The 25036-nt window shown below is 30.8% G+C and overlaps 1 protein-coding gene across 1 annotated transcript in view; it reads right to left on the bottom strand.

The window, feature by feature from the left end:
* LOC139486009 (protocadherin-9-like) overlaps window positions 1-6385 on the bottom strand; it is a 67963-nt gene extending 61578 nt beyond the window's left edge. The window contains exons 1-4 of the mRNA XM_071270699.1: window positions 6331-6385; window positions 4728-4809; window positions 2244-2317; window positions 594-790 (exon numbers count right to left, since the gene is read on the bottom strand). The gene's annotated coding sequence lies outside the window, so the exon portion shown is untranslated. The remainder of the gene's footprint in view (window positions 1-593; window positions 791-2243; window positions 2318-4727; window positions 4810-6330) is intronic.
* Between the last annotated feature and the right edge of the window lie 18651 nt (window positions 6386-25036).

Here is a 25036-nt window from a genome sequence, read left to right as displayed (position 1 = left end):
ATAACAATAGGGAGCAGGTTCTTTAATTATAGGGGTCTGTATCTAAAGGACTTGTTCTAATTATGTGAAGTAATCATGTATGTATATTATTATGGTTATGTTTTAAAATTTTATTGTGACAATGACATGGTTTTTTTTGCTTGACAAAATTAAGGATGCTTTATAATATATGACAAGTTTGTATAATTTAAATAAAAGAAATGTTGGTTCAGCCTATCCTAATACTGATCTCAGAAGAAAAAAATTAAATATTTTCATTTAAGAAGGTACCCATTACTGTTTTTGATACAATAAATGAATTTCATGTTACCAATACAAAGTCCTTTTTATTTATTATTATTATTTTCATCTCTATTTGCAGTAAAGTATCTAGTCAAGATATTTTTTTGAATTTTCAGCATAAAATTTTATTTTTTATTATTGTTCTTTTTCTTAATTAAAAGATAAAATCATTTGATATTAGTTTATTCTTAGTCATCTCCCCTTTTTCCACTATCATAAATTTGTCTAAGTACATTCAAATGCATTATCTACAACTATAATCTTTTCATAATGGTAGCCAATACATATGTACAAAATTATAATCCACTTACCTGGTTAAAACAACAGGTGGGCTCTTGAAAATCTGCACAATTGTTTTAAGTGTTGTTTATCATGTGACAAGTGGATATCTACTTCATCTAAGTTTTCGGCAATAAAAAATGGCATGCTCCATTACTCTCATAACTAGTCAACCCCTTTTTCTAATCAAGGCATATATTTTCTTTCACTTTTCATTTTATTTTCTCACCTGTAGAAAAAAAGGTTTCAATCATATCAAATCAAATTTTATCAGATTTTGTTAAATTGTTTTAACAAGGTTTACCATTGTTTGCAAGCATGGAGAAAATTTTGCTGATAAAATGCATGAAATTTGGTTTGGCTCGTATACTGCATGATTTATTACAAAGAAAACGCCAAAAGTAAGGAACTTTTCTTGATAAGAATTAAGATGTTTTGATTCAGCGTTATAGTTTATGTAAACTAACTTTTGATTTCTATTACCTCTCAATCCATCATGAATTTGCAGAAAGTATTTTTTGTTTTAGGACAATACATTGACCTATAGAGGTGTGACTTCACCTTTGATGTTCAAAATAACATCTTAAAATATTATTTTCAATAGAAAATGTATAATAAACATATAATAAACAATCATATAAATAAAAGAGAGAGAGAGAAAAAATAAACGTTCTAAAAATGAAATCCCTTAAAAAAGTTTCAAAATTGAATTTTAAACCAGTATAACCAGTTTTTACTTCTCATTTACTTATACAAACCATTTCTGTAAAGACCAGATCTTTTTCTTTCTTTTTACTAATTTCTCTGCAATTGTCTGTCTATTCCTAGATATTACTATTCAAATGTTTTACTTGAAGCATAAGAATTAATTCTGTATTAACATTGCATTCACATATAGTATTACCCAACAAAAATTGAAAAAGAATTAAGATCTATAAGCTGCAACAGTTAAATTTTTCTATCCTTGTACTTTCTAAATTATGCTTTCATTTTCATCCTAAAATGTTCACAAAGAAATCTTCAAATTTGAAAGAAAGCCCTGAATACTTTTCACAAACCATGCATCTAAAAAAATGTTGGATCAAAAGGTTAAGCAGAGATCAAGCTAATTCATATTTTTTGCACTACACTAAAATGATTAAAACTTGAAATCATATTTTACGAATGGAAAGTTTTGAATCCCATATTATTAGAAAGTTAAGTGACTAATATTATCTTTATTATGAGACGAACAATGATTTAATCCCTTATAACTAACATATTTAAATTGTCAATCGGTAGAATTACCACCAATGAATTACTCCTGTTCATTTTTATTGATCTATCTAATATGTTGCCCTCCTATATAGCATTAATTTGATTTAATGAATTGAAAAGTTTATGTTGCTTCAATAATATCGAATAAATATTGAGAGATTTAAATGCACTTATCAAAATTTAAATTTGACACTACGGATTAAGTTTAAATTAAAAACTTTCTCTGACGAAATTGACAGTGAATGATTCAGAACATGGAATATTATTTAAAGAATTCAATGCTGATGTCAATTCATAAAATAAACCAATATAAAATTTTCAAATTCCTATTCCGATTTTTTTTACTTCAGCACATTATATGGTTTTAACATTTGTTGATCGACCTGAATATGTATGAAATATTAGCCACTTGATGTAAAACAAACCTCAATTTATCCAAACATTAGATGAACAATCTGTCCCAAGTTCTTCTATGCAAGAAAAATCCAACTTTTTGTTGCTACAAAACAAGGTATGTATATTAGTTGATCATCCTGAACATGCATGAAATATTTGCCACTGGACACAAAATAAACAACAATCAGTCAATCTATATAATAGTTAATTAGTCTGTACCAAAGACCACAAGGACTTTAATCCAGAGACTTAAGTGTAAGTACTATATGGTCTTCTGGGGTTTGTTCTTTCTTTTTGTGCTTTGTTCTGATCTTGTAAGTCATGCCATTTCCAACTGATTGTTGGTTGGTTTGGTATTACTCAGTCTTTAGTTTTCTGTGAAGTGTTTTGTAAACTGTTGTTTGATTTTTGGTCCTTTTTTATTTTTTATCCTTGGCATTATCAAAGTGTTGCTCTACATGTTTTAGGGGATTAGCTCTAAACAGTCTGTCCTAAGTCCTACTCTGAACACTTGTTCTCTATGAACAACTTAGTTTTCGACTTATAGTTTGAATTTCTCTTTAGTATCTTTGGCCTCTCTTTTAAATACACTCCACTGTCAAAGCTTAAGGTTAGCAGGTGGTTAATACTTATGATCATTTTTAAACCCATTACATTTTTATAGGTTGCATTTGTGTAAATATTGACAATGCAATTTTCCATAAGAACTCCTTCTTTGGTTAAAACTGTACAACTTTTACTATGAAGTTTTGAAAAAAATCTTTTCCTAGAATTGAAAGTTCATATGCACTACAATTTTTTTCAAAGGTCAAAATATAGGGCTGGGTGGCATATTTTCAACATTTATGGAGATGGAACACAGAGCGCATAACTGGGAACCAGTATGTAAACAAATCTAATTTTCTATGAATATTCTAAATCTCCCCAAAAGAAGTGTGGTTTGAGAAACAGTTGTATTTGCAAAGTGCAACCTATAAGAGCAGGAGCCTGTGAGTGAGTTATTGTTATTGGTTGCTGTCTGCAAATATTTTTTTGAATTATTTAGACTTTTAGGTTTTCTTTTTTTAAATTCTTTCCTCTTCCAAATCTTATCATTCATTTATAGTTTTTTTTGTGTTTTGCTAATTGAAGAAAGCCATACAGTGACAATAATTTTCACTTCATTGTCTATTCAGATTGGAAGTTTTTGCATAAAATGGCCCGAAATAGTTTAAGCTTTGTTATACACTCTGTATACAATTATACAGTTCTGGAATTACATACCTTAATTTTTTACAAAAATGCCCAATCAGCCCCTGCATACCATGATCAAACTCTAAATTCCTAACATAATGTACAAGTATAAAATTAACCTGGTAGTTGACACAAAAAAATTGAAAATGGAAATGGGGAATGCGTCAAAGAGAAAACAACCCAACCAAAGAGCAGAAAAGAGCCTGAAGGCCACCAACAGGTCTTCAGCACAGCAATAAAATCATGAGGAGAAGTTTCAGCTGGCTCCTAAACAAAAATGTGTACTAGTTCAGTGAATTAAGCTCTGATAATGAACTAAAATTAAAAGATCATACAAGACTAACAAAAACAAGAGGCTCCTGACTTGGGACAGACGCAAAAATGTGTCGGGGTTAAACATGTTAAACAGCCATTTTTACGAGTAAAACAAGTCTACCCATTTCTATAAACCATACTAAAATTTGCTGTTTGACACAGACTATTTGCAACAAAAACATCAATTCAAGTTCAGGCGTCCAATCTTAAATATTTCTCATTCTAGGTTTTCAAGACAAATCTTTTATATGCAAACCAGTAATTTGAAAAACCCATACTTTTCCCATTACAAATTTTCATCAAAGTATTTATTAAAAATAAACCTGCTTTATTTAATTTACTCCGCCTGAAAAAATAAAAGGTTCCAAAGCTACATTGATCAAAGTGAAATTTATTCCTCATTTAGCAGAAGTTCAAAACGTGTTATACAACCCCTTCATCAAAAAGTCACTAAAAACTTTTCGCATCTTGAAAAAATACTAATTATCAACGCTTGAAAAATGAAGCGAAAAAATTCAAAACACACTAACTTAGCGCCAAGTGTAAATTAATGTTTATAAACTACCGCTGAGCAAGTGAAATTGTTTTATCTTTTAATCTAAATGGCATGGTAAAGTAATTAGCCAGGGACAGAACTAATTTTTATTAAAATAACCGTTGATTATGCAAGAATGTTTTTTTCCGGTACTTTACTGCCGGTTAATCACTTGTTTCAACACTTACTAATAAATTCCACATTCTCTGCTAAGTGTAATGAAAATAAACCTGATGAAAAGATATGTTTTACATTTTCCTTTCTTTGAAAGATGGTATAATTCATTGCTAATGAATAAAAACTCTGTAAATTAAAGGAAAAGGGAGGATAATTTAAAGATGTTTGAATTTTCCGGTTAATTTGCTGTTAATTTTTGTTTACATAGATGTTTTTAAGTCTGGTGGATTTGAAAACAAATTTCAAGTTTTACCAGATGAGACAGTTACCAAATCCTTCTTTATTTCTTCTCACTGTCAAGTCCACATCATCTCTCAAACTTCAATGACAGGATTCTGAAAAATGTTTAAAAAATAATTAATTACTGTAAAGCAGGATCAAAGTCAGTGCATATGTGAGGGTATGGAATGAATATATGGATGGGGGTAGATAATTTTACCTTTTCTTTATACTTTTATTTGTTTGGGTTAATTTTCAGATATTCTTTAAATATTTTTTGTCCATAATTATCTATACTTTATATTCTAGTCCTCCATAATTCTGTATTCTTTATATTTTAGTCCTCATAATTCTCTTTTCTTAAATTTTTTGGTACTTTTTTCTCTATTTTTTTTACCCTATTTCTGCACTTTTTACCCTTTAATCTCTGTAAAACCCATCCAGACCCTCATATTTATGCAGTCATTTAAAATGCATTAGAGAACACCATCATTTTTAGAAATCAACTAATTTCTGATCTCTTTGATTCAAAAGAGTCTGGAAGCTAGATGATATTCACAAAGTATAGTAATTAAAAACATCTTGGTGGTCTTGAAATAGCATGTTTGCTTTGCAGTTTTCATACAAGGTCACATTCAAACAAAAATACTTAAAAGCTTGTTTTTGTTTCTTCTCACTAAAGCTTACAGTGTTTAGGAATGTCAGCCAAGACTTAAGTTGGCTCATGTCAAGAAAATTTGTAACATATTTTCCTGATGGAATATTGTATTCCTTTAAAAAAAATTAGTGAAATTTTACTCTGGATATTGTCTTGAGGTCATAATATAAAGCTCTGACAAAATTTGGTCTAGTTTGGCAGCCCACAGCCCCCTTTTTTACGAATCCAGTGGGTCTGCAACGCATAATCTAAATAACCGTACTTGATACAGGCTAAACGAAATGTGTGGGGATGGGGTTTAACAAGTTTTACATGGGAACAAACCTCCCTCTTATCTATCTAGACATTATGTTGTTCAACTTTTAAACACACAACAAATCAACTGTCGTTGGTTTTGTGATTTTGAAATTTAAGGGAAATTTTGAAAATAAGAACATAAATGGACTTCATACTATGATTAAATTTTTTTTATCTATAGCACTAAAACTTAAAGAAAACTTGAAACATGTCTTATTGCAGTTGCAGATATGCAATTTGACTGACATCTAATGCTTCTGTATTGGGACATAAATTTGAACCCGGTTAGTCTTTAATGACTTGCATATATATGTTTTAACATCCCTTTTAAAAAATCGCTTGACCAGGGCCTATAATAATTGTTTAATATACATCATCTACTATTTAGCTCCTGTAAAATTTCATGTTTAGCTTTAATTTACCAAATACCCTCAAGATTTATGATTACAGATGGGTGTTAATGGAACAAGTCAGCCTACCAAATTTCTTAATGATCTGTAAAGAAAGTGACCCATCATAAAAAGGATGAAATCAATGATCCATGAAAATGACATCCATTCCATCAACAGGTCAAATTGAAACTATATTATATCAAAGTAAGTATTTGGTCAATTTACAAATTAGAGAAAACTTAAAGGTTAGAGGTTAAAAGCCAATAACAGTGCATGGAAAACTCATTTACATATTCTTTGATCTTTCTTTCTGTTGTTTACTTTATCTTCCATGCATGTGACAACCTATAAAAGAGACACAAAGCGTGAATAAAACATATGTTTTTAACAAACAATAAAACTAAAAGTGTTATTAAATATGCATTATGCATACAATTACTTGTATTTATAAAGTTAAACATAACACTTGTGCTCATTTATTATATTAACTGCAATTATTATTCTGATAAAACAGAGCCTCAATGTATAAAAAAAAATTATTCATATATGGACCATAATTTGCTATTGGGCTCCGTTTCCTATAACTATAGAAAAGTGAAAAAATTTGAATTACTGTAAGAAAAGTTGTAACTACATCTAAAGATGCCATTATTTTTATTAACATACAAGTGTATGCTACTCTTCCCTAGAAAAAAAATTGAAATATACGAATTTCAAAGATTCTACAACTGTATTTTTGTGTCGTTTCTCGCGTTACTTTTTGCTTCCGAAGAACATAACGCTGACTGATTTATAGATAATCGTCACCGGCAAATTCGTAACTTTTGCTTTCAAATAACAAAGAACATCGACCAATAAGAATAGTGAGAAGAAAATGCCGAGAACTATAAGTATTTATGTAGCAGATGTAAGAACAGTGGCGTGATTTTTGTGTCCGATTTCGTAACGCAAATTTTAGATGATGTAATCTGCTTTGTTGTAATAGAATTCTTAAAAACAATATGCAAATATGAACTCTCGCGAGATGTTCAAACAGGTAAATCGGAGATGATTTACATTCTTGTTTTGATCTTCGTAATAATTAAGTAAGAAAATGACGTTATCGTTATGCGTTACATTTCACACGAAACAGAAGTCCAGTTATTTATTAAAATTGTTTTTGTCCTTAAGTTCTAATCATTTCCGGTCATACGTGAAACATGTGACTAACATGTGATCACGCCCTTACAGCCGGACATACGATATACTAGTTCTAAACATTGTTTTTGTTTCCAACGGGATGTTAGCAAACATAATCTGTAGACTTGTTTCGACTTGTTAAAAAAAGGAAAATACAATTTTCAAAGAGATTGCGCCAGAGGTCTATTATTATTCCTATGTGCATAATGTTACATACGATCTTGTGTGAAAATAAATGCCCAATGACTTGACAAAATCGATTTCAAATTTGACCGACGTTTAAACACACTACGTTTCCCAATAACGATGTAAAGAGTCCTTGGAAAATTCAATCGAAATTACGTCTCTTATCATGTTGCCGATGTTCGTTGGATTGATTTTGCTTCATCAGTAAATATTACTGGATATTTTAGGTGAATAAAGATAATTAAATGAAAAATGCATGTTAATATACCGTTACACTAGGAATGTACAAAGTTGGTAACTTTGTCACAATTTTTAATTATTTTTTTTTATTCATGTTCTGCAAACACTTTTCAGAAACTCAATAAACTTGTCAAAGGAAAAGTAAACTTTTACCAGGCATGACTTGAAAGGAAGTACTTTATTGATTTTAGCCCACTAAAGTAGGTTAAAATGTGGAAACCATGTAGATGGTGTACAGGTCACAAATATCACATGGTGCCTATTTTAAAGATTTTAATTCAAAGTTAAAAGTTTTTTTCTTTACTGGATTTAAAGAAGTTTACATTGCCAATGATTTGGAATAAATTTTATATAACTGGAATTTCAAAACCAAATATAAATATATTTATTTGGCCAAAACATCAAGATACAACGATTATGGTATCCTGTATCAATGAAGAAAATATGGAAAATTCTGAATAAATTGTACTAATTGTTTTCAAAACAAGCACATATTTAGGAGTTTTATAATACTGTTAAATGTAAGATGGATTTTAAGAAAAAGTATACTGTTCAGATTATTTTAAGCAGATTTTGCAATAAAATAAAACTAAAAAAATGCTTTCGGTTTCTTATGGTTTCCTGTCACGTTTAAAAAAACTTTAATATAACATTGAAAATAGATTTTAAATATTAACATGAAGCAAGTAACACTAGTAATGGTGTTTATTTATGCCTTTTGAATTATATTGTGCAAAATAAAGAAAATAAAGATTGGTTTCCTGTTTGGTTTCCTGTCACGTAAACGGTGAATCAAAATGTATTAATTTTTTCTCGAAAAACTCAATTGTTCCATTCATACTATTCTAACACCAACACAACCCACAAAATAAAAGTTAAAATTTTAGAACTTATAAAAAAGGATACAAAAAGAAACCAAAGGCCGAATACCAAATTATGGTCCATATTCACTTTATTAACCTAAAGTAAAGGAACTGATCATTTATTCAATATTGCAGTTCTTCATCTTAAATTCTTATTTATTCAATATTGCAGTTCTTCATCTTAAATTCTTATTTATTCAATATTGCAGTTCTTCATCTTAAATTCTTATTTATTCAATATTGCAGTTCTTCATCTTAAATTCTTATTTATTCAATATTGCAGTTCTTCATCTTAAATTCTTATTTATTCAATATTGCAGTTCTTCATCTTAAATTCTTATTTATTCAATATTGCAGTTCTTCATCTTAAATTCTTATTTATTCAATATTGCAGTTCTTCATCTTAAATTCTTATTTATTCAATATTGCAGTTCTTCATCTTAAATTCTTATTTATTCAATATTGCCGTTCTTCATCTCAAATTCTTATTTATTCAATATTGCCGTTTTTCATCTCAAAGTCTGATAGTGACACCTTAAAATGGAACAAAATCTCATCCTGTCTGAGTGACATTTTTGACTGACTTTTGTATCAATAATGCTATAGGTAACTGTAATTTAGTAGGTACATATGATTCTTATCCAGATTATGCATGAAACATTTGCCACTGGACATACAAATATCATCAACAAATCATGAAGGTCCTAGAAGGTGCGGTTATAACTTATCTTGTATATAATATAAATTAGCAAACAACAAAAAAATCATCTAAGATTCTAAAAGGACTTTACAGTTGGGTGTTTTATTTCAAAAATGTGCACCCAGGCCCTTTATGTCATGAATTCAGCTTCAGGATTTTGGTACCATCTGAAAAAATGTTCTGCTATATAGGAATGAACAAAATCCTGTAAATGTGGAGTCTTAAATCTAAATTCAATTTGACACATAGTGCACACCTTGGAATGTCTTTAAAATGCATGATACAAAACCAAACTGAAAGAATAGGCACATTTTTGCATACATATCAAGATATCACACATACAATTATAGAAAACAGAACTTAACAATGTAAATATAATGTAAATTAATTATTATTTCTCTTTAAATGTCTGCATGTATAACCCATATTACTTAACAGTCTCTACATAACAATTATAAGGCCATTTCTTTAAATCATTTAGATAAACTTTGACCTCTTCAATTAATTAAATTTCTAATTAATTATTCTTTTCTGTCAACATATATGATAATGAAAGGAAACAGATTTCAATATTATCAAAGAGCAGATAACTCTGACATAATAAATTGAAAGTTATACTGAAAACACAGACAAACTGGTCTATAAATTTGTATTATAAACAGTAGGTTATCAGGGAATTTGAAATCTATACAATATAATTTTTATTTAAGAACTCATGTAGCAGATATGAAAAGATGTAAATTATAAAGTTCTCATTTGAAATAAGTTACTTCAGAAATTATAGTGTTACTGGTAGGACTTGCATTTCAATTTTTTTTTTACAGAAACCCGACATCTCAAGATCTTACATGAAAATGTCCTTGCATTAACAATTGTTCAACAGCTGATGTGGTGAGTGATTGGGCAAATAAAAACAAAAACCAAAAGCGCGAAAATGACACAAAATAAAAGTCACTCAGATGGCCCAACCATTAGGTCTAAAGTTTTTTCTAATCCTCTATCACAAACTCTCCTTCATGCAAAAACTACCAAAAATCATCCTTAAACCCATTCCTGTTTCCTGTTCGAACCACAAGACATTACTAACATTTAAAAAACATCTTGATCCATGCCTGCCAACAAATTCAAGGAGCTCTGAAATAGGTCCCCAAATTCATGAAACATATTTGAACCAATTGTTGTTAAAAGTGGGTCAAAAGTATAATTACAGTATTAATTTATGTTGCATCAAATTGTTAAATTAAATCACCATCCATTGACTTTTTTCACAGACTGGGACCAAAAACAGCTATGTAGTGGGACTTGCAAAAAGTGTATGCATTAACCATATATTATATCGTAGCTTTCCTAATTCTGCCATTAGTAATATAAGTTATGTTTGTATAATTTTCATTCATTGTTGGAAAACAATCTGAAGTGTAAACCTACTTCTTAATTCATTACAAGGACTAATTCTTTATTATTCTCTCATTTCATCAAAAGCTTTGTGTAATCTCTGACAAACAGGATTTTGGTCATCCGAGTCTTGACAGTGTTTATTGTCAGGTCATCCAATCAAATCAAACAAAGTTCCTGTTCATCTGAAAGAAAATACGAAATATAAACAAAGTTTGTTTACAGAAAAAATAACTTTCACAAGCAGATTTAACAAAAGGATTACACTGTACAAAGACAGGAATGTCCAACGTTATAATAACATTAACTTTCTGTTTGATAAATAGACAAAATAGTTCATGTTATTTTACAAATATCCAATTTCTTTACAGTTGCTGTTGAACAAACAGTTATGAAACGTACTAAGCAGTTTACCCCTGAGAAAAGCTGCATACTAAGCCGTTGTTTATTGCTTTGCCAGTAAAAAATCATCTGACATGGATAAAAACTAATACTTCACATTGGAGGATCTGTCATAACTGTATTGTATTGTCTTCCATGCCATACATTGACTTTCATGAGTAGCAACTGTGGAGGTCCAAAATTTGAAAATACAATCTTTAAACACTTTATAACTATCTATTGTTTTGCCTTATATTAGAAGATGTGGTATGAGTGCCAATGACTAAATAAAATAACTCTCCATCCAAGTCACAATTAGTGAATATGCTCATTTTATAATTTAGTTATTCCAATATTTCATTATAGTTTTCAGTGGCCGATTAAGGGGGGTTCCGGGGGTTGGAACCCCCCCTTTTTTTGGACAATCAATGTTTTTTAAATGGGGACATATAGTTGGAACCCCCCCTTTTTAAAATGGCTGGATCCGCCCCTGGTTTTACAAGTGTAATGCACCAGACAAGAAAACATTCTATTCCCACTAGAAAGTTAACATTTTCTAAATTTTGATTGGAGACACAAGATAAATATTGGTCTTCAAATTAGTAGTTGGAAAATACTTAGGCACAGACTGTGATAGAATCTATTTTTAAATTTTCATTTTTTTTTTTAAAGACGAAGTCTTAGCCCTTTATATGTGATTTTTTGGTCAGCTATTTTTTGTGCTGTGTTATAATTATTTATTTCCATGCTGCATTGCTTCATCAATTATTTTATTTGTGTATATGTGTTATATTCTGTGAAAAGCTCTTTAAAAATCATCATGAAATGTTTGTCTCCTCCAAATAAAGTTTTGACTGTAAAGTGCCTTGTTCTGCATTGTGAGGAATTTATTGAAGGTTTCAAAAAAGGAAATAAAAAAACCTATCAATGTTAATTTGCTTACACATTTCTAACATAGAAATTTACTACTTTTGATTTTTGAAAGAATGAAGAAAAACTCTTTACCTGAAAATGCAAAATAATTCTGACACTCAAGTACATCAATTATACAAAGGGAGATAACTCAAAACTTTTTGTTTGCTTTGCATTCTTATAATTGAAAAAGGGAAACTTTTTCGTGTTTAATGGAAAACAGATTGTGAAATGCCAATAAGTTGTAGGGGAATGAATTTTATTCACTAACTTTCAGAACATGAATTTTTTATATTAACAAATTTCACATTTTTAATTGAATATTGTTTCTGTTAATGACAGGAAATAAGATAAACAGCCAAAAAATTCCATCAGTAATTAAACACAATCCACGTTATCACCAAATTTTAATTTGTGATAAAAGTGGGACAATTTGTTAAACTTAAAGTAAAAATCAGACATAGTCATCTGAAACTGAATTTTAGTATGAACTGTAAATCAGAAATATTATTTATTTATCTATTGTGCATAATGTGACGTGTCTCACTTGTATTGAAAAATTCATAGGTCAAACAATTGACTAATTGACAGAATAAGAGAACATAAACAGCAAATAAATTAATCCGTCCGGTCAACATTAATTGCTCAAAAATATTTTTTTCTCAAAAAGTCTACAAATATTAAAGAAATCTACCAAATAACAAAAAGGTTATGACTATTTATATCTCATCTGGTGAACCATCCTGTCACTATCCGGGCAATCGTCCCGTGATCAGTGCAACACTTCTCATTTGGCAATCATTTCCGTGTAGACCTTGTGCAACATGCAGTTTGTCAACTGTATAATGTATTAGAAAAAAACTAAATTAAGAGTCTGGTGAGAAGGAACCTTATGGTATAGGTAAGTGTAAAAACATTATACATTATAAAACATCACATTACACTTGCTGTTTAATTTATAAATCTGTGTTTGAATATTTCTGATACCACAGCTTTGGAGGGAAAAGGGCATTTCTTTTGATATTTGTTAGCTTTTGTTTGTTTGAAGAACATTAAAAATACTGTTGTTTTGACATGGCATTATCAACTAATTGCTAGAACGGAAATTTAGAATTGGTGTAGAAAGGGAGATAATCAAACTTTTGCTGAAGTTTTGTTTTCTGATAACTACTAAATTTTACTTTCTCCACTTTAGTTTCAACTGTTATTAGTTTAGAGTAGTATGCGGATCGTAGCTGGAACTGTCGGGGAGTTTGATTCAGTTACATGGTTTGTTATAAAAAGACGTTTATCTGTTTTCTTGTAGAACTTGTGCCAAAGTTGTCAGTCATTTTGAGTCATCAGTCATGTGATCATTTACCGCCCAGCAAAAGGTGCACTCGATTTTGTAACACTGGTACCCTTGTACTCCTACGATACCAAATTCAAATCGAAATTCCGAAGCAAGATCAAGCAAGGTTGTCGATTCTTCGGTCGGACATTTCCGAAGTCCTGCGTTTAACATTGATTGCAGAGTTTATGAGCTTCGGTCCTTGCTTGGAAGTTGCTACGATACGCGTTAGACTTTCAAATGCTCTCTCTTAAAAATATAAAATAGATATGACGCAACTTTAGATATTGATACTACCACGAAAAATAGCGCTAAGTAGATATTTGATAAGGAAATTTTCTTAGAAATGCTGAAATAGATATTTCAAATTATATATGAAAATAAAGATTGCGTCTTAAATCAGTTTCACATTATGATAGAGAAAGAATAAAAATATCATATTCATAGGCTTTAAAAGACACAGATTATCAGCAAAAACGCAGGCGCGGATCCAGAGGGGGGGGGGGGGGGGGGGGGGGTTCCGGGGGTTGGAACCCCCCTTTTTTTGGACGATCAATGCATTTGAATGGGGACATATAATTGGAACCCCCACTTTTGTCCTGGGTTAGGAACCCCCCCCCCCCCCCCACTTTTAAAATGGCTGGATCCGCCCCTGAAACGTATGTACTTAGCGTTGTCCCATGTAATACACCCGAAACATAAAACTCGAACAATTCGCAAAATGTTCACGCAACTCTTCGAAATTGTGCATGAATGTTCCATGACGTGAAATATTTCAGTATTGGTTTACATGGCCGTCTTTGAAAAGATTATGAATAAATGACTGTCCCAGGGGAAAGTTAGTTTTGGAAACTTGAAACATTTCAGTCAAAAATTAAAATTTTGACATATAATTTATTAAATTGTAAGCACGATATCGTTTTGTACTAAGTGTAAGCTCCAAAAATTCAAATTAATAAATAAATTGAGCTACATATTCAATTTAAAACAATAGGTTTGCAATGTCTTGCGGAAATGTCCGAGTTCAACTTTCATGTCTTCACAAAACTTTTTGACAGATTTGATTTCGTTAAGATTTTATTTTGGCTTTGATTACTTATGCCAATAAAAAGTACTTTAAAAGTTGAAAATGTTACATCAAATTTATCTATAAAAAATATTGATTAATGAAAATGTCTTGCAAGGTTGTCCGTTAACATTATTTGACGTTGCCACAAGCGTAATATGGGCCGACATGAACTGCATTCGCAAGTTCCTTCCTCCACTTTATGTAAATGTCCTACTAACATTCAACAAAACGAAATGATGCAAATATTACAAAAATACACATTCATAAGACGATCAAAAAGTAAAGAAAACTTCAGTTTCATAACTATAAGCCATTGAATTGTCTTTTGTTCCACTGCTTGAATAAAATCATACTCGGGTTGCTTATATAATGCAGCAATATCCCCCCCCCCCCCCCCCAAAAAAAAAACCAAAAACAAAACAAAACCAAACAAACAAACAAAAAAACCCAAAACAAAACAAAACAAAAACAACACATAGTTGTTAGGAGTAAAATTTAATATCCTGTGTAAATTATAAAATCATATTGGATTGGAATCTCTCTTCGGCATTTCTACTTTGTGTTATACTTTGCATTTACCCAACAAGGAAAGCAGGAAAAACTTGATAGTGCGCGTTTCCAATTTAACGTTATTTTCTGTTACATTAAATGGTAGCAATATCTGACGTTGCGTCTAAGCTTTGTTTTGGTTTTGAGTGGGCATATGAACAAACAAGGATATAACATAAGCTCTAGTTAAATTAAATTGAATTACTTAAATAAAAACCAAATCTTTTATTCTACATCACGGAAATTATGCAACAAAATAAATCTACGACCATCTATTATAATATTATATTTATACCTATATCCTTGTAAAAATAAAAATAATTTAAAAAATATCACATAATTGGGATGATGAACACATGATACAGATGAACACTTGATAAATTAACTTTTGAACTTTTTTCATCATGAATATGTTGATAATAAAACCTGTTGATAATGGATAGTTGCAATAAAACATGCTTAAGGTGGATCGGAACTATTCGACTGCGCATAATTTCACGCATGAATTACAATGCACACTGACGAAAAGTATTTGTCGTAAATTTGATATTTTTTTTAAATATTTTGATTGATTAGAAATGTTCAATCATTGTAGTTATGTCACTAAAAGAATATTTTCGTTATTATGTGTATCCTTTAAAGGCTCAAAATGACATTTCACCCATTTCCCCCTTTTCCCTCCAAAATTTGGATTGTAAGGCAACATATGTTTTTTCCTTATCGGTGACTTATGTTTTTTATTTGCTCATTCTTTAAAGCTTTTTATATCACAGTTTTGGACTAAATGTCATAAGCGTTTTTGTTTTTTTTATATTCCGACAAAAATATGTCAACACCTCTATTTTCCCAATCATTTCATTGAAAAATGGTCCCTTTTATATACATGTTTAAAAGTAAAATTTTGAGCTTAAATGGTCCGTGACCGCCTATTTTTTTCGACCAATTTGATTCATTTTCTGTAAAGAATAAAATAACAAAAAATACGGCACTTCTGATAGAAACTTAGAATAGGCCCGAGTAACCTTTATACAGTTTAAAGTTAACGTTATTAGGGATTGTTTTTTATAAACAGATCGAAACTCATTAATATCAATATAAAGAAAGACGAATAAAAAGGTTTAAAAACAGATTTAATCGAAAATCCAAGACCATTTTGCCTATAAATTTTAGGATATATCCTCACTAAACGAAACTTTAAAATACTTGTCTTAGAACCTAATAAAAATATATTATTGTACTAATCCATGATTCAAGAAAAAATTCAGCCGGTTTCGGTTGCTGATAATTTTGGGATACTGTTTCCCGAACAAAGCGGCATAACTCGTGACGATTTTCACTGTTTCAGTTAATGATTCGCACATAAATGAGAAGAAATTATTTTACAATTCTTAATATTGTTAGTCCCGTTTTCAAAGAATGTTTGGCATTATTTTAGGTGCTTAAGCGGCATCTGTAACAGTTATTCACTGTCCTGAAAATTGCCCAAAATACACACACACACAAGCGAGGCGATAGATACCAAAGAGGTATACTAATTTATCACTCGAATATAAACTGACAACGCATTTGTGAAAAAAAGACAAACTGAAAGAACAGCGTATAAGACTAAATACTGAGCAACACGAATCCCGTTAAATGCCGGGCAGATCCTGCTCCAAATGTGTGGCAGCAGTTGTGTTCCTCATGTCTATTAAAATAATTTTAGTATTCAATATGCATATTAAAATTTCCATGAAAACAAAAGAACTTTACTCTAAAAGGCACAATGGGATCTAAAAAGTTTACAAATTTTTCATACAAAAGTAGAAGTGGGAAGTTTAGACATATAAACCATACAAAATTTTGGCACATGCTAATGCATTCTTAAAACAATTATACGTATCCATTGAAGTATATGGACAATGACATGTTGCCTTGCTTTAAATATTCAGCAGATTTTCTTTCAAAATGTTCGGAAAATAAATGTTCCACCCGAGACCATGTTCGGTAATATTGATTAGAGTTTGCAAGGAATTACCAATCATGGTCTTGGATATAACACGTAATTGCCGAAAGGGTTGCAGTACTAAACTGCACGGCAACCAGATATTGCTACCTGTTTCTAAGCCTGGAAGAATATTTCGATTAACCAATTTATTAATTCCATATGTAAGAGTTGGGGAACTATCAGAATCATATAAACGTTTGTGTTTACCAAAAAATCTTATTTCATTTATAATTTAAGACATATGAAACTTTAAATTGAAAAAAAAGTTATGTATATGTTGTTTTTTTTACATCTAGTTGGCTAGTTTTTATTTTAAAACATATGTACATATACTGTATAAGAAAATTCTATCAACTGTCCAAATTTAGAAGAAGTTTAATTTTTATAATTGCTTCCTTCCATGCAGTAAACAATTCGCCGATATGTTTTCCGTATACAGTGAACTCAGCGTGACCTCTCTCGAATGGATCTGTCACTGAAATAAACTATTATGATCATATTCTACATGTTAAGCACGTGCCAAATATCCATGCTTCTTTGTTGGTTGTTTACTAAGGTGACAACCGGTAAACTACGGCTTCAAAACACGACAATTAATTAGCTGCCATTTTTCACATCATAACAGACCGAGATATTTTTTTTTATCATTCTACGATATTGATGCGTAAAAAATGATAAAATCGTGAACAGAAGACTTAGATATATATCCATGCATTGGATTTGTATGAACATCAAGATTATTCCGTCCTTAAATCTGTACAGGGAAGTGTTAGCTAGCTCTAATTGTATAGTTTGTTGATATTCACCCCAATTTGTATCTTGTGTTAAACTAGGTATTTATATGACAGAACTTTCTTGGTATTCTTAATTATTGGAAGAATTTATATACACATAAGTGGTATACCTAAAACGACAAAGATATTTTTCATTTAACTGTATATATTATGAAAACCGTTTTTTCAAAAGTGATTATTTTCGAAGGGTTGAATATTTCGCGGTGGAGTCTTGCCATGACTTTGTTTGAACTTGTTTGATTGCTTTTTGGCCTTGAATGTTTGTCCCTAATATTCTATTAACTATGCATTTGCATTCAGGTATCGCAGATCAAATTTATTCGTACGTAGTGTGTTAATTTTCGTTTTTTGATTGCATGAGTTAAGCCTTCCAATTGATATTTTAGCGTGTGTTTTTCTATGTTGTGATGTTATGCTATTGTTTCAGAAAAAGGGAGAAGGTTTGGTACCATTAAAACGTTTAAACCCGCTGCATATGTTTGCACCTGTCATAAGTCAGGAATCTGATGTACAGTAGTTGTCGTTTGTTTATGTAATTAAGGTCTTTCCTTTCTTAAATGGAAAGACCTGGTATCCGGTCGTTCCGGCCCCAAACCGATCCGGCCCCAAGTCAATCCGGCCCAAAGTCGATCCGGCCCAAGTCGATCCGGCCCACGTCGATCCGGTCCCAAGTCGATCCGGCCCCATAATAAAATAAGAAATAGCTATATTGATCTTGGAGAAAATTGTGACACAGTATAAATGGAATTTGCAAAAGGTGTCCGATGATGGATGACAACAGGTAAGTGAAGTATTGGAGTACCAGTTAAAGAACTATTTTAAATCGATACGAACATGATTGTTATTGAGTCGTTTGTTGTATAGCAGCTTCAACATATTTTAAAACATGAAGTTTTTTTCCATGATAACTTTAACTCATGGCGATTTCATTTCCTTTTTGTTCATACACAGAATATCTAAATAAATATTTACAGTCCACTGGAACCTATTAAATTTAACTCATCATAATGACTTGATTAATCAAATCATTAGTCTATAATTGGTTTGTTTATTCAACAATTGTCTGATGATGTGAACTAAGGTAATGCCACTTGTAATCACTTAATTAAATCAAATCCTGATTAATTGATCTTCTGGTTTAGGTTGGTGTATATAATAATTATAAATTGTATTTTTTTTCAGGTAACATCACAGGCTTCTATTTACTTGTTTTTTTTTTTTTTTTACAATATCAACAAGGTCTTTATAGATTGATATTTTGTTTGGTGTATATAATAATAACCTATAATGGTTTACTTTTATAAACTGTTATTTGGATGGAGAGTTTTCTCATTGCAATCACACCACATCTTCCTATATCGATATATTTTTCATAAATTTGACAGTATTTTGAATAGTTGTGTGTAGAAAAAACACAAGTTATATGAGTATCCATTACTGTATTCTTTATTGCAAGAAAGGAAATGTTGAGTACATATAACAGAGAAGAATCGCTATAGCAGATGACAATATTTAATAACAGTTTCGTATATTTTTTTTATTGAAGAATTTATTAGACTGTCATTTCAATAATTACTTACTTCCATGTTCTTCATTTACTTCAGTTGAATATTTGTCTCATTGGCAAAAATACCAACTCTACTATTTTGTAACTAATATATATAAAAAAATACCTTCTACATCATTATTGGTCCGGATGGACAGTTGGTAGACATTCTGTCTTCTCTTTTATAGATAGGATTCGGCAAATCAAACAACATTTCTCAATTTGAGAAATTTTAAGAACTTAAAAGAAAAACAAAGTTTGTATGTATCAGCTTGGGGATCGGGTTGTACCGTTGTGTATGTATGAATAGAATAGAATAGAATATTTTATTTACCAAATTAGGGCCCCAGGAGGGCATATGATACAGACAATATTATTATAAACAGTAACATATGCAATACACACACAGTAAAGATATGTAACAAGTGTTATAAAAATAATAAAATAAAATAATATAACACAGAAAATACACTCAACGAAATAGTAGCAATGTATTATTATTCAATGAATACTATGTTGAAAATGACTCAAGTGCACCCTGTAAGTGTATCTTCACTTTGAGAAGACAAACATGAGGCATTAGTAGTTTGTGCGAAGAAATGTCAATATATAAAAATACAAAAAAATACAAAAAGAACCCAATAAAAAACAAAGCAATTAAGCACTCCCACATTTGACTATGAGGTATACTGCAAATAACAAAGTTTATTTAATAAAGGATATTTAATATGACTTATCTGCAGAAAGCACCAAGAGTCGGTGCTTAAAGGGGAGTCCCTACTTGTACTTAATGCAGATGAGTCAAGCTCCTTAATTATTGAAAATATATTTTTAAAACATATTTCTAAGATTATAGATTCTGTGTCCAGCCAGCAAAGATCATCAAGGGACGGTGCCAAAGAATTTGAAATTCTTCTTATGATCTGTGCAGGCTTAACAGGGTATCCAAATTCATATTAAAGAGTTATAATGAATTAGTTATTGCAGATTAAGTTGTACTTTAATTCTTAAGTATCTTCTATATATTTGTAAAATGCAAATAGTACATTAGGATCCTCATTATTCATTATCCAAATTAATTTGTTATCAATATTTAAATTTTGAAAGTTTGGACATGATTTTAATATATTTTGCATCATTTCCTCTCTTTTTAATAAATGAGTGTCACATTTAAATAAAAAATGAACTTCATCCTCAACCTCACCTGAGGTGCACCTGAGACAAATTCGGTTTTGTCGAAGAGTACCCTGGTATCTACCAGATTCAATTTGCAATTTGTGAGCAGATATTCTTAATCTAGTAATACATTTCCTTTGCTCAAAATGTCGAATTATTGACAAATAATTTTCAAAACCATAGTTGCACTTGAATGTAACTATTTGTTATTACACAAGATGAAAGACTTGTTAGGATCACAGTCAATTGAAAGAAGACGCTAATAATCAACCTAGTTGTTTTTATACTCATCTGAAGAAAATATTTTTTAATTTTTTTTACCGTACACCTTTAACATTATAATAAAAATCATAAACATTTATGATTACTTTAATATATATCTTTATTTTTATTCCTTATAAATATATTTTTTTTTTATTGGGGCCGGATCGACTTTACATTTGGGCCGGATCGACGTGGGGCCGGATCGACGTGGGACGGATCGACTTGGGCCGGATCGACGTGGGGCCGGATCGACGCGAAAGCGATATAGCGAAAGACCTTACTGTATTTCGTTTGTTTATTAAGGTCTTTCCTTTTACAAAAGGGAAAGACCTTACTGTATTTCTTCTGTTTATTATTATTATTATTATTATTATTAAGGTCTTTCCTTTCTTAAATGGAAAGACCTTACTGTATTTCGTTTGTTTATTAGGTCTTTCCACTTTTCTGTGGAAAGCCTATTGTATTTGTTCTGATTATTTTTTTTTTTTTTTCTTCCGCCTAATTTTGTTCTTGCGATAAACATTTGTTTCGCAATATGTCGCTTAGATATTTGGTATATGATATCGAACAGTTTATGCGCTTTTGAAATTTACCCTGCGTAAACGAATACTTTTCTTTGTAGGAGTTATCTCCCCAAACACTGTTTTCCTTGTTAGCGCAACTCCTTCGCAACCGTAAAATATTATGACAAATTTATTTTACAAAATTACTCGTTATATCCTTCGCATGATTTGTCCTATTTTGACCGAAGTGATATGAACGCTCCATATGAGAGTTATTTCCCCTTATGCATTTGTTTTAAGTGATATGCATTTCTATCTTGTAAACCATAAGTGCTAGAGACCTAGGGTCTTTTGATTTGAGGTCCTTGGTCCAAAAAATGAAAATTAGGTCAAGGTCAAAGGTCAAGGTCATATTATAATTTTTGAATTTGTCTTATTTCCACTCATTTTCATTAACCTTATAAGATATCGACAAATTATTTTGTATAAATTGTTAGTTGCGACATGTGGTAACTAAATAATTTTAGTTGAAAGGGTGCGTTAACAATGAATTTGAGTTTTAGCCCCTATCATATCTTAAATTATGTTTAAAGTGATATAACTTATTAACCATACATATTAGAGACTAGGGTCTTTTGATTTGAAATCCTCAGTTTGTGACCTTGCAATTGAGGTCAATTTGACGTTCTAGATTTTGACCTTTACTTTAAATTCATATCTATACATCATAAAGCCATATGAACTGACATTTTAGACTGATTTTTTATATTTTAATATCAAAATAGATTTTAACTGGTGGAAAGACCTTCAATTGTTCTCTGAACAATTGGTTACTAATTGTCTTTATATTGCAATCTAAAAAAAACATTTTCAATCGTTGTTAAATGCGTTAAGGTTATTTATTGATTTAAATATTGGGGGAAATCCCGTTTAAAAAGGCCTCATTTCATGCTCGCGGAGAAATATACAACACAATGAAATGTACATTTACGTTGAAACCCACACTCGATGGTGAACGAAATCGTTTGAGTATGGACTAAAATATCAACCATAAGCATAAAACATAATGATTTATAGGTTGCAAACAAAAAATATAAACAAATGAAATATGTTTTTCTAATAATTACAAAAGAAACAAGGTTGAGTCGTTCCACGCATCGTTGTATGCATTGGAAACAAGAACAGGTTGAAGAGGTCATATGAATAATTAATATTATTTCGGCAACTTCTATTCAAATATTCATGAGGAAAAGTGATATCGGGTCAGTGACTGTATATGACATAGAAATATACAGTCAACGCATTTTGACAGCTCAAATAGAACGAGTGCAGTAAAAAGTGAAATATCAGGCTTCACTACTGATATTTAAATTTATCTAAACAGGTTGACCGTAGTAATGAGAAAGGTTTATGAAAAGTTAAAATGTGGTACCGTATTCCTATTCGATTTCAATGAAAGAACGGTGTTTTAAAAACACAATTCGCGTATATTGATAGACTATTTAATTTGTGAATGCTCAATCGTTGTCAATTGTAAGGTATAAAACTAAGACTGGAAATGGTGAATATGTCAAGAGACAACAACCCGACCAAAGAGCAGATACAGCATAAAGTCATCAATGGGTCTTCAACACAGCGAGAAAATCTGGTTGCACGGATTGGGGTAGCTAGATTAACTTGAGGCTCCCAAGCGCCTGAATCGATTAACTGCCACAATTTAACTCACCCTAACTATGATTGTTAGTGCAAGCCTAGTATATTATTTAAATTCAAATGAAACAATATTCACAACTTAGAAGTAACATATTAACAGTGTATGTAAAGTGCGGATCCTAAAATATCATTTTTACTGTATATGCCATAAATGTCTAATGTAGAATGATAAATAAACAGACGAACTTTTTTTTACTTTCGAAGAAAATGAAGAAAATTAGTTAAAATGTATATGTTCAGAAATACATAATACTAATAAAACAAAGTAAGAGATGCGAGCGGGGTTTTATCGCGCCTAAAGCCATCCAGCTTTGAAATATATACCAAAATAGGTGAATATTTATGACATTTCACGAACAGATCGTGCAGGTGCTTTATAACTAACAGGTAAGATGTTGTTGCAGTACAAAATATTCATTTTAATACAATTAATAAAGTTGTATAACGTAGAATATGTTTTGTCATTCAGTTTCTTCATATTTAACTAAATTCCACTATGATGATTTCGTAATGCTAGTCATGTTTACTGTCGAATAATGATACTATTCTTTCATTTTTACTGTGGAGCGAATCATTAGTACTGTATATGCGGTGCATTTTCACTGTATAATTTTTTATTTATTTTTTTTATCTATTACAGCTCATTTCTTTAAGCATGTAGAGCAAGACTTTAGTTGACTTGCTTGTTTTTCTTTTATTGGATAATCGTTATGATAACACCCAATTTAATTCAAATATTAAAAATACAGGTTAAACTATCATATGCCTAATCATATTGTTTAAAAATGTCAATCTTATTTACAAAGTTTGTATAAACAATTAAACAAACAAAGCAAGCAAGCCAACCAAAGTTTTGCTTTGCATGCATTATGAAATTAGCTGTAAGGCCTTAATTTAGCCGACTTGCTCAAACAATAGATAAAGTAAGAGAAAGATTTGATAAAATTTAACTTACGGAGGAAAGTTTGGTTTTAAAACACTCTAATAAATTCAATAGAAATAACATTTATTTCAAATGTATTCCATTTAGTTACTTATAAAGCGCATAGGGATCTTTATCCTTATTTTTTTTTATCCATTTCCATGACACTTCACCACTAATTACGTACATCTTGATATAGATTGAATCTTTGTTTTCCCGTTTAAAAGGTTTTACACTGGAGCCATTTATAACTTGCTGTTCGGTGTGAGCCAAGACTCCATGTTGAAGACCGTATGTTTACGTATAATGGTCTACTTTTATAAATTGTGACTCGGATGGAGAGTTGTCTCATTGTCACATACGACATCTATATATGGCTCAAAAACGAAACGAGACGGGATAAAAAGGTATAAAAAAATCCACACTACTTTTTTAATATATGTATAATGGGCTTAATATGATTCAGAATAGAGTAAAATAGTGGGTCGCATTTGGGTATAAGCGTGACGCCGGATTGCCGATTTTTTGCAAGCGTGACAGGTGAAAGTCAAATGATTGTGTCGTGAAAAACGAGAAATGAAGTCTGGCGGGACACAGGAATCTGCCAAAACAATAAGCGGAATACGGGAATCTGCCAAAACAGTAAGCGGGATCCGGGATCAGAACCCCCCCCCCCCCAATGAGACCCCCAGAATAAGATATTTGTGTATATCAATCCTATTGTTACAGTCATGCCTTCAATAACAAATGTATCCGATGCATGCATTTTTTTTATATTTTTGGTCCCTTTTTCAATTTTGAGGGGTCCAAATTTAAAGACAAAAGTCCTTTAATATAGATATTTGGGATTCGTTGACATGCTGAATCTAACCGTGTATCTAGTTTGGGGATTTTTTGTCTAGTTGCTGAAACAGCCCACAGAGAGTTCCAAAGGGTCTAAAATCAACAAAAATGAATTGTGGCAATCATTTCGTGTACAATAACCCAAATGTGTATGGTTTTACCTCTGCGGTAGTATCCATTCGCGGATCTAGAATTTTTCATTTTGAGAATCGCTTTTGTTACAAGTTTGAAAAGCTATATATTTGATGAAGAATGAATGAGGAGTTTGTATTTCAATTTGAAAATACATGTATCATAAATCCTAAAGTCATCAACTAAGTTTTTTCGTTTGTTGCAAGTGCATTTATCACATAATTCTACAATAAAAATTCCTCGCATCTTTGAAAATTCTACATTAATAATAACTGCACTAACAGTGATAATTCATCGCATCTATAGCTAAAA

This window comes from Mytilus edulis, chromosome 8, assembly GCF_963676685.1.
Source record: "Mytilus edulis chromosome 8, xbMytEdul2.2, whole genome shotgun sequence".
Taxonomy (NCBI): domain Eukaryota; kingdom Metazoa; phylum Mollusca; class Bivalvia; order Mytilida; family Mytilidae; genus Mytilus; species Mytilus edulis.
Note: the sequence above shows the minus strand (reverse complement) of the source record. Positions and strands in the feature narration are given on the sequence as shown.